This window comes from Bos mutus, chromosome 9 (genome assembly GCF_027580195.1).
Source record: "Bos mutus isolate GX-2022 chromosome 9, NWIPB_WYAK_1.1, whole genome shotgun sequence".
In the NCBI taxonomy this organism is placed as follows: Eukaryota; Metazoa; Chordata; class Mammalia; order Artiodactyla; family Bovidae; genus Bos; species Bos mutus.
In genome coordinates this window covers 85,306,202-85,319,628 of record NC_091625.1, presented here as the reverse complement: position 1 = coordinate 85,319,628, position 13,427 = coordinate 85,306,202, and positions in this window count along the sequence as shown.

Here is a 13,427-nt window from a genome sequence, read left to right as displayed (position 1 = left end):
ATGGCATCAGTATTATCTTCTTGTAGTTAGATTTACTCTCCCCCATAAGGCATCTAAACAGCCAAATGTGATTTCACTTTATTAGAATGACGCTAAAATGAATATTTTTCATAACCCATGGGGTACTGGAGAGAAATTTGAATGCTATGATTCCATTTGAATTATATAATTGTATATATACTTATTTGGTAATATATTTAGCTGTTCATATGTAGGCTCATGCATAAGATTTTGGCCTTTTTTCTGATTTAATGATACTCAGTGTCATGACTATTATTTTCACCTGCCCACCATCCATCCTCCCTGTAGAATCAGCCCTTTCTCTTGCCACTTATGTTTATGGAGTCAATGCCATTTGCAGATCTGGGTGCTCAAGTGACCCAGAACTGGACAATCAATCCTTTTTGTCGTATCACTGTGTTTGATTTAAGGACTGTTGTGAGTTAAACCATTTCCCCTAAGAAGAGAGGCTGAAGTCCTAACCTCCAGTACCTTAGAAAGTGACCTTATCAAGACAGAGGCAATCAGGTTGAAATGTGGTTGTTAGGGTAAGACCTTCGCCAATGTGACTAGAGTCCAATAAAGAGGAAATGTGGACACAGAGACGGGCTTCCCAGGTGGCTCAGTGGTAAAGAATCTGCCTGCCAAATGCAGGAGACACAGGAGACGTGGGTTCAGTCCTGGGTCGGGAAGATCCCCTGGAGTAGGAAATAGCAACCCACTCCTGTTTTCTTGTCTGCAGAATTCCATGGATGGAGGAGCCTGGTGGGCTACAGTCGATAGGGTTGCAAAGCCAGACACAACTGAGTGTGCGTGGACACCAACAGAGGGAAGATAGTGAGCGGACAGGGAGAATACCGTTTATAAGCCAAGGCTAGCGGGAGTTGGGAGAGACGATGGAACAGAGTTTTGTTCACCATTCTCCGAAGGAGCTAAGGATACCTTGATCTTGGACTTCTGGCCTCCAGAACTGTGAGAGGATACATTCCTATCCTTTAAACCCTGCAGTCTGTGATAATTTGTTACAGGGCGGCTGCTGCTAAGTCACTTCAGTCTGGTCGACGGCAGCCCACCAGGCTCCCCTGCCCCTGGGATTCTCCAGGCAAGAACACTGGAGTGGGTTGCATTTCCTTCTCCAGTGCATGAAAGTGAAAAGTGAAAGTGAAGTTGCTCAGTCGTGTCCGACTCTAGCAACCCCATGGACTGCAGCCTACCAGGCTCCTCCATCCATGGGATTTTCCAGGCAAGAGTACTGGAGTGGGGTGCTATTGCCTTCTCCGTTGTTACAGGGCAGCCCTGGCAAATGAATATAGGAGTGATCATGTGACTCAAGTCAAGCCAATCAGAATGAACTTCAGAATTTTTACGGAAGCGGTTGGGAAATAGATCTTTTTTCTTTTACAATTGTGAGCAACTAAGACCAGAGCTTCTGGGGATGCTAAGTGGACAGATTCTGTCTGTGTCTGAAGCCAGCTCTTGTGGGCAGAACTGGAAATCCTGAGCGAGAAAAGAGGTTCTGATGACACTGTTTGAGCTACAGGACTAAAATGTTTTGAAACAGCTTCCAGATCAGCTCTTGAGTTTTCAGTTACAGTGGCCAATAAGTGCCCCCTGCTCTTTTTTATTTTCAAAGCACAGTGTGGTTAAGAAAGCCTTTAGACTTACAAATATGTACGTTGTTGTTTAGTCACTAAGTCGTGTCTGATTCTGGGACCCCATGGACTGTAGCCCACCACACTCTGTCCATGGGATTTCCCAGGCAAGAATACTGGAGTTGGTTGCCATTCCCTTCTCCAGGGGATCTTCCTGACTGGGATTGAACCCATATCTTCTGCACTGGCAGGTGGATTCCTTACCGCTGAGCTGCCAGGGAAGCCCAGTTATTCTTACTCTCACTCATATAGTCCCAACCAAGTTACTTGGCATCTGAAATTTTGGGTATGACTGAACTACAGTCAGCTTGTTCCTATTATTGCATGGGTATGGCTCAAAACTCATTGGAAAAGACCCTGATGCTGGGAAGGATTGAAGGCGGGAGGAGAAGGGGAAGACAGAGGATGAGATGGTTGGATGGCATCACCGACTCGATGGATATGAGTTTGAGTGAACTCTGGGAGTTGGTGATGGACAGGGAGGCCTGGTGTGCTGCGATTCATGGGGTCGCAAAGAGTCAGACACAACTGAGCGACTGAACTGAACTGAACTGAACTGGTGGCTCAAAACAGTAAGGGGAAATATGCGAAAAAATCCTCATCACTGTGTTCTACAATATAGCACAATTACATGGATTGTGGACTCTTTTAGAGCTGTCATCCTGGGGCACACAGATTTGAAAAGAATATGTGTTCAACAGCAAAGTGTGAAATTAAATTGAGTCATTTAAATATTACTGTCACAGGTCAAATCTGTTTTTGCAGTTATCAACTGTTCTTCATGCCATTCCCAAATGATACCATGAGACAGATATTTTAAGAAAGGATAGCTTTACATATATATGGAATCTAGAAAAATGATACTAATGAACCTATTCGCAGGGCAGGAATAGAGACGAAGATGTAAAAACGGACTTGTGGACATAGCGGGAGAAGAAGAGGGTGCGATGAATTGAGAAAGTAGCATTGAAACATGCAGATTACCATATATAAAATAGATAGCTAGTGGGAATTTGCTATATAACACAGGGAGCTCAGTCTGGTGGTCTGTGATGACCTAGAGGGGTGGGATGAGGGAGGTGGAAGGGAGGTCCAAGAGGGAGGGGACATATGTATACCTATGGCTGATTCACGTTGTACAGCAAAAACCAATACAAAATTGTAAAGCAATTATCCTCCAATTAAAAATAAATTGAAAAAAGAAAGGATAGCTTTAGAAACTTCACTTAACACTAAGAAATAAAAATATGGGACATTTCAAGTTCCCTGATGGTGAAAATATTTCTATAATCTCCACTTTGGGACACTTGTACAGCTGCACACAGGAATTTTTTTTTTTCCCTCCTTTAAGGAGAACAGTCATAGTCTTGCCCAGTGGGACAGTTCTGGGTAGGGAGACAGACATGGAGGGAGTTACCACTTGGCCAGGTTGGGGCTTATTCTGAGAGCCACTGGTGAAAACCAGGCCCAGGACAGTCATGACCCTGAGTGATTGCCATCTGTTGCTTACTGGTTTCAATCCAGGCTTTCAGTCTGGTATCCACATTAGAAAAGATATGCACACATATTAGCATCAAAATAATTACCCACCACAGCATCTGTGCCAGGGGCAGAATGAATGGGCCATTTTAAATGCATTGTCCATTCACGCCTAAAGGTGACCTTTGCAATAATTCTGGAACACACTCCTGGATGACTTGGCTGGCTTGGTGCAAGAGTCTGACTTGCTGATTTCTGGGATAGATAACGGCTTCTTCAAAGCCAGAGCTCAAAGGGGGAAATACATATATGGTTATGTTATTTATTTTTGATCAAGGATATCTTTTATCCAAAAAATGACTTAAAGCAGTGACCTAGTTGCACATAATCATAAAATTAAAACAAACAAAAAATAAGATAAAGAGAAAAATAAAGAACATGAAAATCAGAGGGTGCCAGGTGTGAGATTAAAAAAACCATGTCCATGACTTAGTGACTGAGCACACGCACATAGTCCGAGGTATTTTCTAGCATAAAATGTGAAGAGGAAAACACGATCGGTCAAAAGAGTCAGTTTTTATATAGCAAACACAAACAAAGAGAAACACAAACGAAACCCTGGTCTGGAGCAGGGGTGACTCGGAGGCAGTGGTTTCGTGGATCTGCAGGACTCTGAAGTTCCCGGCCATATCTTCTACAAGACACAGCTTTCAAAGAAGGGGCTGACAGATTACTAGGAAAATATCTCTCGGTAGTTTCTACTAGGGGCATAGATCCTTAAAGCATTTCCCCAAAGGCCTGGGTTGTTTCTGATGATTCCATCAGGAAAACGAGGCGATAATTTGTTAACATTATGAGTAGGATCATAAAAGTTTATTGTGTATTATGTTTTTGTTTTTTTCATGAAACGAAAGCCTAAAGCAGACTGAGAGTCTTCAGTTTCAACACATTCAAATGCTAGAGGCTCCACTTTGCTCTGATCTGAACTCCTCAAGTTCAGGTTCAATAGAACTGAAACAATCAAGGGATGATTCTGAGCATGAGAGTCTGGCGAATCAGACGGTTTATGAGGGAGCCAGGTTGGACTTTCATCCACAGGTCTTAGACCTGTCATGCCTGTCGGGCTGATATTGCATGTGGTGAGTTGCATAGCAGCTTGACTGGTTAGAAAAGGGAAAGGGACAGAAGACAGCATCCTATCCTCCACAGCAGAGGATGCTATGAGAACAGTGTGGAGGCAGCTTGATGGAAGACACATTTTTAGGCAATATGACCAGCCAACATGTCAGAATGTAATGCCTTAAAAGGAACTACAAGTGGCCTAGTTGGCAAAACTGTTAGGGGACAAAACACAGAGACAAATACAATTCTGGGCTCTGCAAATACTGTGTGCACGCACACACACACACACACACACACAGAATAAAGACAGAATAAATTGACTGAGCTCATTGCCTCCCAACATCATCACATGTTGGATGTTTAGCTCCTCCATCTATTCCATTGTTCTCTGTCTGATCACAAAGGTACAAGGGGCAAAAATTGGCCTAAATGTGTTCTCCTGAAACCTAATAGGGTCACACGATCAGGACAATCTCTATTAATGAAGGTGCTGAAGAAGACAAAATGGTACTGGACAAAGAAAGGGAACTCTACCTACCTCTGCAAGGTCTGAACTGCGTCAAGAAGAGCTTAATGTTGGAGGCAGGGAGAGAGTTCGGAAAATACAGACAAGCAAAACCCAGGATTCCACACAGCTATCTTGCATCACCCCAATTCTCGCCTTCCTGCAATGAGTCTTCTGAAATATTTTCTTAACAAGTTTGTTTATTCACAGCGGGAGACATTTCATACTGATCTGTTTGAGGATGCATTTAATTACTGTCATGTTGATAATGAAGATTATTCTCACCCTTCTATCTACAAACTTAATTGTATGCGCTAAGTCGCTTCAGTCGTGTCCAACTACGTGTGACCCTATGCACTGTAGCCCACCAGGCTCCTCTGTCCATTGGGATTCTCCAGGCAAGAACACTGGAATGGGTTGCCATGCCCTTCTCCAGGGGATCCTCCCAAGCCAGGGATCAAAGTCATGTATGTTATGTCTCCTGCTTTGGCAGGTGGGTTCTTTACCACTAGCGCCACCTCGGAAACCCCTTAATTGTATGTACACTCATCTTTTCTTGCTAACTTCACTTTCAGATATGTTTCCTCTGTTCAGATCTAATCTTGTTGTTCTCAATTCCTTTTAAAGATTTACTTAAATGTATTTATTTATTTGGCTGTGCTATGTCCCAGTTGCAGCACTCAGGATCTTTTGTTGTGGCATGTGGGACCTAGTCCCCCAACCAGGAATGGAACCCAGACCCCCCTGCACAGAGGACATGGAATCTTAGCCACTGGACTATGAGGGAAATCCCCTTTCCTGTTTCTTTTTCTCCATCTTAACTAGTATTTGGTCCATTAGGTCTCTTTTTAAATTTTATTTAATTTTTTGACTGCACTGGGACTTGGTTCCTTCACTTGGGCTTTCTCTAGTTGCTCTGAGCAGGGGCTGCTCTTCACTGCTGTGCTCAGACTTATTGCAACGGCTTCTCTTACTGTGGAGCACAGGTCTAGGCACACGGGCTTTAGTAGTTGCAGTGTGAGGTCTCAGCAGTTGCGGCTCCCGGGCTCTAGAACATGGGCTCAGTAGTTACGGAGAACAGGCTTAGTTGCTCCGAGGCTTGTGGGATCCTTCCGGACCAGGGATTGACTTCAAGTCCCCTGTATCTGGCAGGCAGATTCTTTAACCCCTGGACCACCTGCAAAGTCCCTGCCCCATTAGTTTATTCTCAGATTAGTTTCTCTCTCATCTTAGAAACAACCTCCCATGGTACTCTCTCATTTTCTCAGGTTTCTTTTCTATGATAGCTTCTACCCAGAAGAGTCTATACTGTTGGTCTCTCCTTAGCTGTACATTGTAGTCATCTGGGGAGCTTTAATTGGACTGGGATGCAACCTGGCCATTGGCAGTGCTCAGATAGATCCTAAGGTGATTCTAATATGCAGCCAATGTACAGAACTACTGGTTTACCTGTGTTTCTATTAATTCCTCAAACCTCAGACCCTTTTACTTCTGGTTTATAGTCTAATCCAAAATTCCATGAATATTTTCAGGTCTCCGCTTTGGTAACCTTCTTGAAACTTTCCAGTCTCTGGCTTCTGGACACTTGATTCCCATCACCCCAAGCTTCGCATCTGTTCCTCAAAAGTTTTATTTCCTCGCTCATTAAAATGACACCAGGCCTTTACATGGTCACCCAAGCTGGAAATCATGGAATCATTGTCAACGCTGCAACTTCAGATTCTAGACTCTGTCACCAATTGCTGTTATTTCTACCTCTTTAAGAGCTGAGTATCTGTCCCCTCTTGTCCATTCTCACTGCTTAGCCCAGGGTATCGTGATCAGTGTGCATGCTAAGTCACTTCAGTCGTGTCCAACTCTTTGCAACCCTATGCACCATAGCCTGGCAGGCTCCTCTGTCCAAGGGATTCTCCAGGCAAGAATGGAGTGGGTTGCCATGCCTGTCTCCAGAGGATCTTCCTGACCCAAGGATCGAACCCGCGTGTCTTACGGCTCCTGCATTGGCAGGTGGGTTCTTTACCACTAGCACCCCCTGGGAAGCCTGCAGTAGTTAAGATTAACAGAAGGCTTTCACAATTAGTCTTGCCCAAAGTTCCTCTATCATATGATTTCCCTCTCCTTTACCAGGACCATCACCACTTACTTCCTCCTGGTGCGCCTTACATCTGGCAACTGCAAACTCCTGATCACCTGATCATCTTTATACCCCTGGCATCTCACTTCTCAGGTGGTTTTGTAACAGTTTACTAGCATGGCCTTGTCTGACAGCTAATATCTGAACAGCTTTTATGGAGTGATTAACAAAGGTAGACAAGAATGAAAGAAAGAAGTACCAAATATGAGTGATTCTGATCTCAGACAGCCTAAGCAGGGAAGGCTACAGAGAGGTGTGGCACAATGAATCGACTTTGCCTGAAGTGTCCTGGTTCTCTTTCAGGTCTGCTTTTGTGCATATAGGAAATCATTTCTTTAAGACAAGTTCAATGCCACATATGGGTTTCATTACAGGCCAAATAGAAGGCAATAAAGCACCCTAGAAACATAATAATAGCATGAACAAATTGCAGATATGGCCTGGCTCAATATCTGAATAAGGACTATATTCAGTATAAAAGGAAAATATTCTGAGCACCCATGCCATTTGAAATAGGAGATCTTTGATTTATCAGTAAAAATCAAAGGAATGAAAGGCTTGTAGTGATGGGGTCCCCTCCTTTCACTGAAAGTGAAATGACTCTTGTTTAATGTTTTATTTCGTTCTCTCTATTTCATGCCATTTCTTAAGAACTAGTTTGAATTCCAGTACCTGAGTGGCCATAATGTGGGCCACTGGTTGCCCCTTCCATGAAATACTGATTTTATAGCCATGTGGAGAAAAATGCATTTGTTCAGCTTCACTATCAACTTGTTTGGGAGAAATGTGGCAAGGAGACTACTGAGTCATCAATAGTGAATTGTGTTTTGGGGTGCAAATGGCTAATGCTCAGCATTAATTGATACAACTTTACAGTTTTTTTGCTTTAAGAAGCAAAACCTAGATGAATCACCCAGTCACCTTTTCCTGACTTCTCCCCAGCCCCCACCTCCTTCTTCCTGGATATTTGGAGTGAAAAAATTAAGATAATTTGTATGCACACTTCTGACAATCATTTTAGGGTTCTGTAATGATAAAGAACAATTAATGAAGGCTTCTCTGGCTTTGACTAACCACTGTCTGGGCAAATGTTTTAATTAATGGAGAGGCTAATTCCTTTGGTTTAATCACTCAACATTGAAGCAGAGGCTGCTTGGGAAAGCAAATGACCATTTCATTCAGGGGTGTCTCTGTCCACAAGATGGCAGTAAATGTTTGATGAGTTTCTAGGAGAACTGTTGTCGTGTGTGTGTGTGTGTGTGTGTGTGTGTGTGTGTGTGTGTGTGTGTGTGTTGTGGGTGCTGGGTGGGGGCGGCTGTCGAAAGGGGAGTGAAACTTGGTCTAGAAGAAAATTTTTATTTATTTGCTGTTTTACATTTTTGTGTCAAGTAAATCCAGTAGTATATAATTAATTTAAAATGCTTTCAGGTAGGTGACATTGTTTATCGTAACAGCTAAGAGTGTACCAGACAATAAATAATATAACTGGTATTTACCTCAACTATATGTAACAAAAAAAGATGAATAAAAAATTAACATTTGGCTTGGAGGAATCACAGCATTCTACCTATACTGGCTAATAACTTGAAACTATATGAACACATTGGTTTATTTCTGAAGGTGAAGGAATGTTCTGTGCCAGAGTTTTGGGAGATACAAAAGTCCAGGATGCTAAGGTCTTGTCCTCAGGAAGCTTGAGACCAGCAGAAAATATCAGCATGTATTCACCTAATTGTTATACAAGGTAATGACAGAAGGGGTTATGGATGAAAAGCTGTGTCACTACAGTGGTGGAGAGATTACTGTCAACTGGAAGGAAACAGGGAAGGCCTTTAGGAAAGCAGGACACTCAACATTTGCCCTGAAGAATGAGTGGGATCCAGATTTGGGCTTCACTGGTGGCTCAGACAGTAAAGAATCTGCCTGCAATGAAGGAGACCTGAGTTCGATCCCTGGGTTGGGAAGATCCCCTGGAGAAGAAACGGCAATCCACTCCAGTATTCCTGCCTAGAGAATTCCGTGGACAGAGGAGCCTTTTTGGCTACAGTCCATGGGGTTGCAAAGAGTCGGACAAGACTAAGTGACTAATATTTTCACTTTCTTTCATGCTGATAGGTATGGAGGTAAAAGCACAGGCAGGACAGGTGAGAGGTATCTGGGGAGCAACAGGCCAGTTGACTTGGTTGCAAAATGTACGTAAAAGGGAGGATGGGGAATAAAGTCAGCCTGATGTTGAACACTAGGTTCAGAAGTTTAGATTTTATTTTTGGAGGCACTGAAGGTTTTTGAGCTGAGGAGGGGGTCTAGCAACATGCTTCAGAAAGAACTGCCTGGAATCTGTGCAAGATGGATGAAAATGGAAAGAAACTGGCTGTTCGATGGTGTGTAATTCTGGAGAGAGGCAGTTGGGTGGTCCTGGCCAAGCCTTCATCGGAAAGCCTGGACCATTAACTTCATTTCTTTAGGTCATTTTCCTTCTATAAAAAGCAAATGGTTGGGCCAGGTGGTTCTTTTCAGCTCCAAAAACCACAGGCCTGGCTAGGATAATAGCAGGGGTGTAGGGACAGGGGAATAAATACAGGCGAGATTAGCAAGGCAGGCAAAAAGCACCTGGCCTCTGAGTGGAAAGAGAATGGAGGGATTCGGGGATGGGATGTTGGCAGGAGGGGAGCAGAGACAGAGGGAGAAGCACAGTTCACGCAGCTGGTTGCCTAGAAAGACAGTGGGGGTGTAAGTGAAGACTAACACCAGCTTTGTGAAAAATGCACTTTTAGCTTTAAATGTACTGGTACCCCGGCATGATCTGTCGTGTGGAAATCGTGGACAAGGGGATTGTTTAAATTAATCTATTTGGGTAAATTATCTGAACAGAGATAGAATGGCTATCATAAATGTTTAGATTCTTTCCCTCGTAATAAACTCAGAATATATAACATTGTTAGAGAAGAAAGACTTTTAAAGGTAATATTGAAGCAAGCAAAAGAGGCAGTTCTTTGAATACAAAGACGGCATCATGGACCTGCCTCACGGGAACTGGGCTGGGAGCTACTCTCCTGTCTGTGATGCAGCCTGGGGTCCAAGCCTCCCATGAGCGCTCACGGAATGACAAGCACACAAAGGGGAGGGTGGAGGAAGCACCGGCTGAGTCATCACAGAAGGACTATCCTCAGACAGTCTGATATTATCTCAACAACCAGAACAAACCAGTGTGGCGGCTACTCTCCACCCGATTCTGACCGGATGTTGGTGGGAAAAGGGCAAATGTGAAGTCAACCAACAGTTATCAGGGAGTGATTCAAAAAGTGCAATTTCAGGCTGTCACAGGGTGACATCAGACAGTTGCAGGCTAATCTCCTGGACCACAACACTGTACAATGAGGACTGATGCCCGGAAGGGTGGATTGGCGGGAGGGAAAACTGGGATGTGCTTCCAAATCAGCAGAGATTAGTCTTTTTGATGCCACTCAGTGCTCTGAGTGGGCTTCCCTGGTAGTTCAGCTGGTAAAGAATCCAGTGGCTGCAATGCAGGAGACCCCGGTTTGATTCCTGGCTCGGGAAAATCCGTTGGAGAAGGGATAGGCTACCCACTCCAGTAGAATTGTCTGGAGAATCCCAAGGACTGTATAGTCCCTGGATGTCGCAAAAATTGGGCTTCCCTGATAGCTCAGCTGGTAAAGAATTCGCCTGCAATGCAGGAGACCTGCGTTTGATCCCTGGATTGGGAAGATGCCCTGGAGAAGGACATGGCAACCCATTCCAGTATTCATGCCTGGAGAATCCCCATGGACAGAGGGGTCTGGCGGGCTACAGTCCATGGGGTCACAAAGAGTCAGACACAACTGAGGGACTGAGCGCAGCACAGCACGCAGTGCTGTGAGTGGAGTGTGAAATGGACATTTTCATTCAGTGTGCTGAAAATTCATTTCCAGATTATTAGCTTCATTAGCATATCACCTTGACTTTTCTGCATAAATAGACATTGCTATATCATGAAATATATGTATGTATGCATATATATACATATAGGCAATTTTTAAGACAGGAATTTATGCTTTTTAAAAATGAAGCTAAAAGATTCCTAACCAGCTAGATTAAAACACATGCACACAATTATTACTGGCACCCTGACCATCCTGAAACAGTTTGTGTTTGGCTGTGGACGAACTGGCATTTGATTTCCATACTTTCTAAACACCTAAAGTGCTTTTCCCTGAGAGTCTGGAGTGGCCCAAACATCAGGAACTGGGGAGGAAACTTGAGGACAAATTATGGCTTTTGGAGACCACTAGTTAACTTCCTCAACTTGTAATGATAAAAATATTGACTATTCCTTTAATAACAATGAATTTTAAAAAGTACTGTACAACCTCCTCTTTCTCCTTCTTTTTAAACCTATGTTTCCTTCTTCTTTTTTTTTAAACATGAATGTTTAAAAGCAATGTTTTCTGCAGTGTGATAGGAATTAGCAATTTAGTTTAGTTAGTGAATTTAATATTCTGCTTTGACTTTCCAGGTGGCGCTAGTGGTAAAAAACCAGAGTCGAGGATTTGATCCCTGGGTTGGGAAGATCCCATGGAGGAGGGTACGGCAACACACTCTAGTATTCTTGCCTGGAGAATCCCATGGACAGAGGAGCCTGCTCGGTTAGTCACAGGGTCACAAAGAGTCAGACACGACTGAAGTGACTTAGCACACGCACACACTTGAGGTTAACCATCAAACCTTTCTGAACCCAGAACTCCCCTAAGTTCTCATCCATTTGGGGCCTCTTTTTTGGGGGATCCATCTACTGGGTTGTGTCTCAAAGCAACCTGAAAAGCTCAGTGTAGAAACCACGTATTAAGTCTTTACCGCCTCCTCACCACCTATTTTGCGAGTGCTTGGTGCATGGGCACATCACACATGCTGCAGAAATCAATGAATCACCTCTTTGCTTCTCTCAGTCTTATTCTACATCGGCTTACAGATGCATATTAACTATAAAAAGTAACACCATACCAACAGAACACATAGTAGGAAGGTGAGCTTGCTGTTACACTTGTAACATCAAAAATAACATCAAATTATAAACAAATACAATAATCATAAACAATTGGGGCAGTTATTCCTTTCTTCCCTCTCTCCTTTCCTTCCTTTCTACGTGTCCAGTACCTGTAAGGAACTAAGGTTACAGAATGTCAGGAGAAATGTCCTTCGTGTCCAGTACCTGTAAGGAACTAAGGTTACACAATGTCAGGTCACCTGAAGGTGACCCAGGGCAACCCTTGCCTTATCATGAAGCAGCTCTACTATAGCTCTGAGAAGAGTCCTATGGCCTCTGCCCAAACACAAGCAACGATGGTGCACCATTATGGCTACAGAGAGCCCATTCTGTGTGTAAGCCTAGGATTATGTATCAGGATGCTCTTCTTTATTACTCAGCACAAACCTGGTCCCTGTAACTTCTACTTATTGTTCCTGCTCCTAAGGTATAAATAAAAAATAATTGTTACGTCTTCTACATCATGGTGCTTAAGATATCTGAAATCATCGTGTCCATCTTCAATCTCCTTTTTAAGGCTAAACTTCTTTGTGTGTGTGTGTGTGTGTGTGTGTGTGTGTTTTCCTCCTCATTATTCTTTATATATCTGGACCTCCCTGTCAGACATGTGGAAGCTTGGGGCTCTGATGCTGGTGGTGGTGCCCTCATAGTCCATGAACCTGAACCCAGCCTGGGCAGGGAGGCACTGCTTCCAGCTGTTTGCAGACTATAGTCTGTGGGAGGCTTGAGGCAGTGGGAGGCAGGAACTGCAGGAGATTCATTTACAGAAACTGGACTAACTGTTCAAACAAACAATCAACACCCACCTCTCCCCTTTTCAAACTACAGCTTGCATCAGAATCTCCTGGAGGGGAACACAGATGGCTGGTCTCCACCCCCAGAGTTTCTAGCAGGTCTGAGCTGAGCTGTGAGAAACTGGATTTCCAACAATTCCCAGGTGATGCTGGCTCTGCGGGTCTGGGGCCACACTTGGAGAACCACTGCTGCAGATGATGGAATGATGCTGAGAGGCAGTATGAGAAAGGGACAGCTGGCTTAATGTGAACTGTAAATGAACACAGGTCAGGTCTGAGACTAGGTGGGCAGCTGTGGTACCTGCCCTGGGTGTAAAATGTAAGAAAAGCGGTCACTGTCAGGGTAACAGAAGTACAGGGCCATGCACAGGAGAGAGACAGCTGCAATCACGCCTGCTCCAAGCAAGTTGCTGGCCGAATGGTTTTCATGCTGCAACGTGGCCTCCATGGTAAGTAGAAGGTTGGCTTGCAAAGATGTGAGCATTGAATAGACATATAAGAGGGTTCTTAGTTTCCCTAACATCCTGGTGACTACTTCTTCCAGCAATAAATGTCACAACCCCACCCCCCTAGGCAAAAAAATTTCATGAAATTTTGGGCAGGGGGATAGGAGGGTTGCATTCTGTTGTTTAGTCAGACTCTTTGTGACCCCATGGACTGCAGCATTGCATTCTAAGAAGTACTTAAAGAGTGTAAGAGT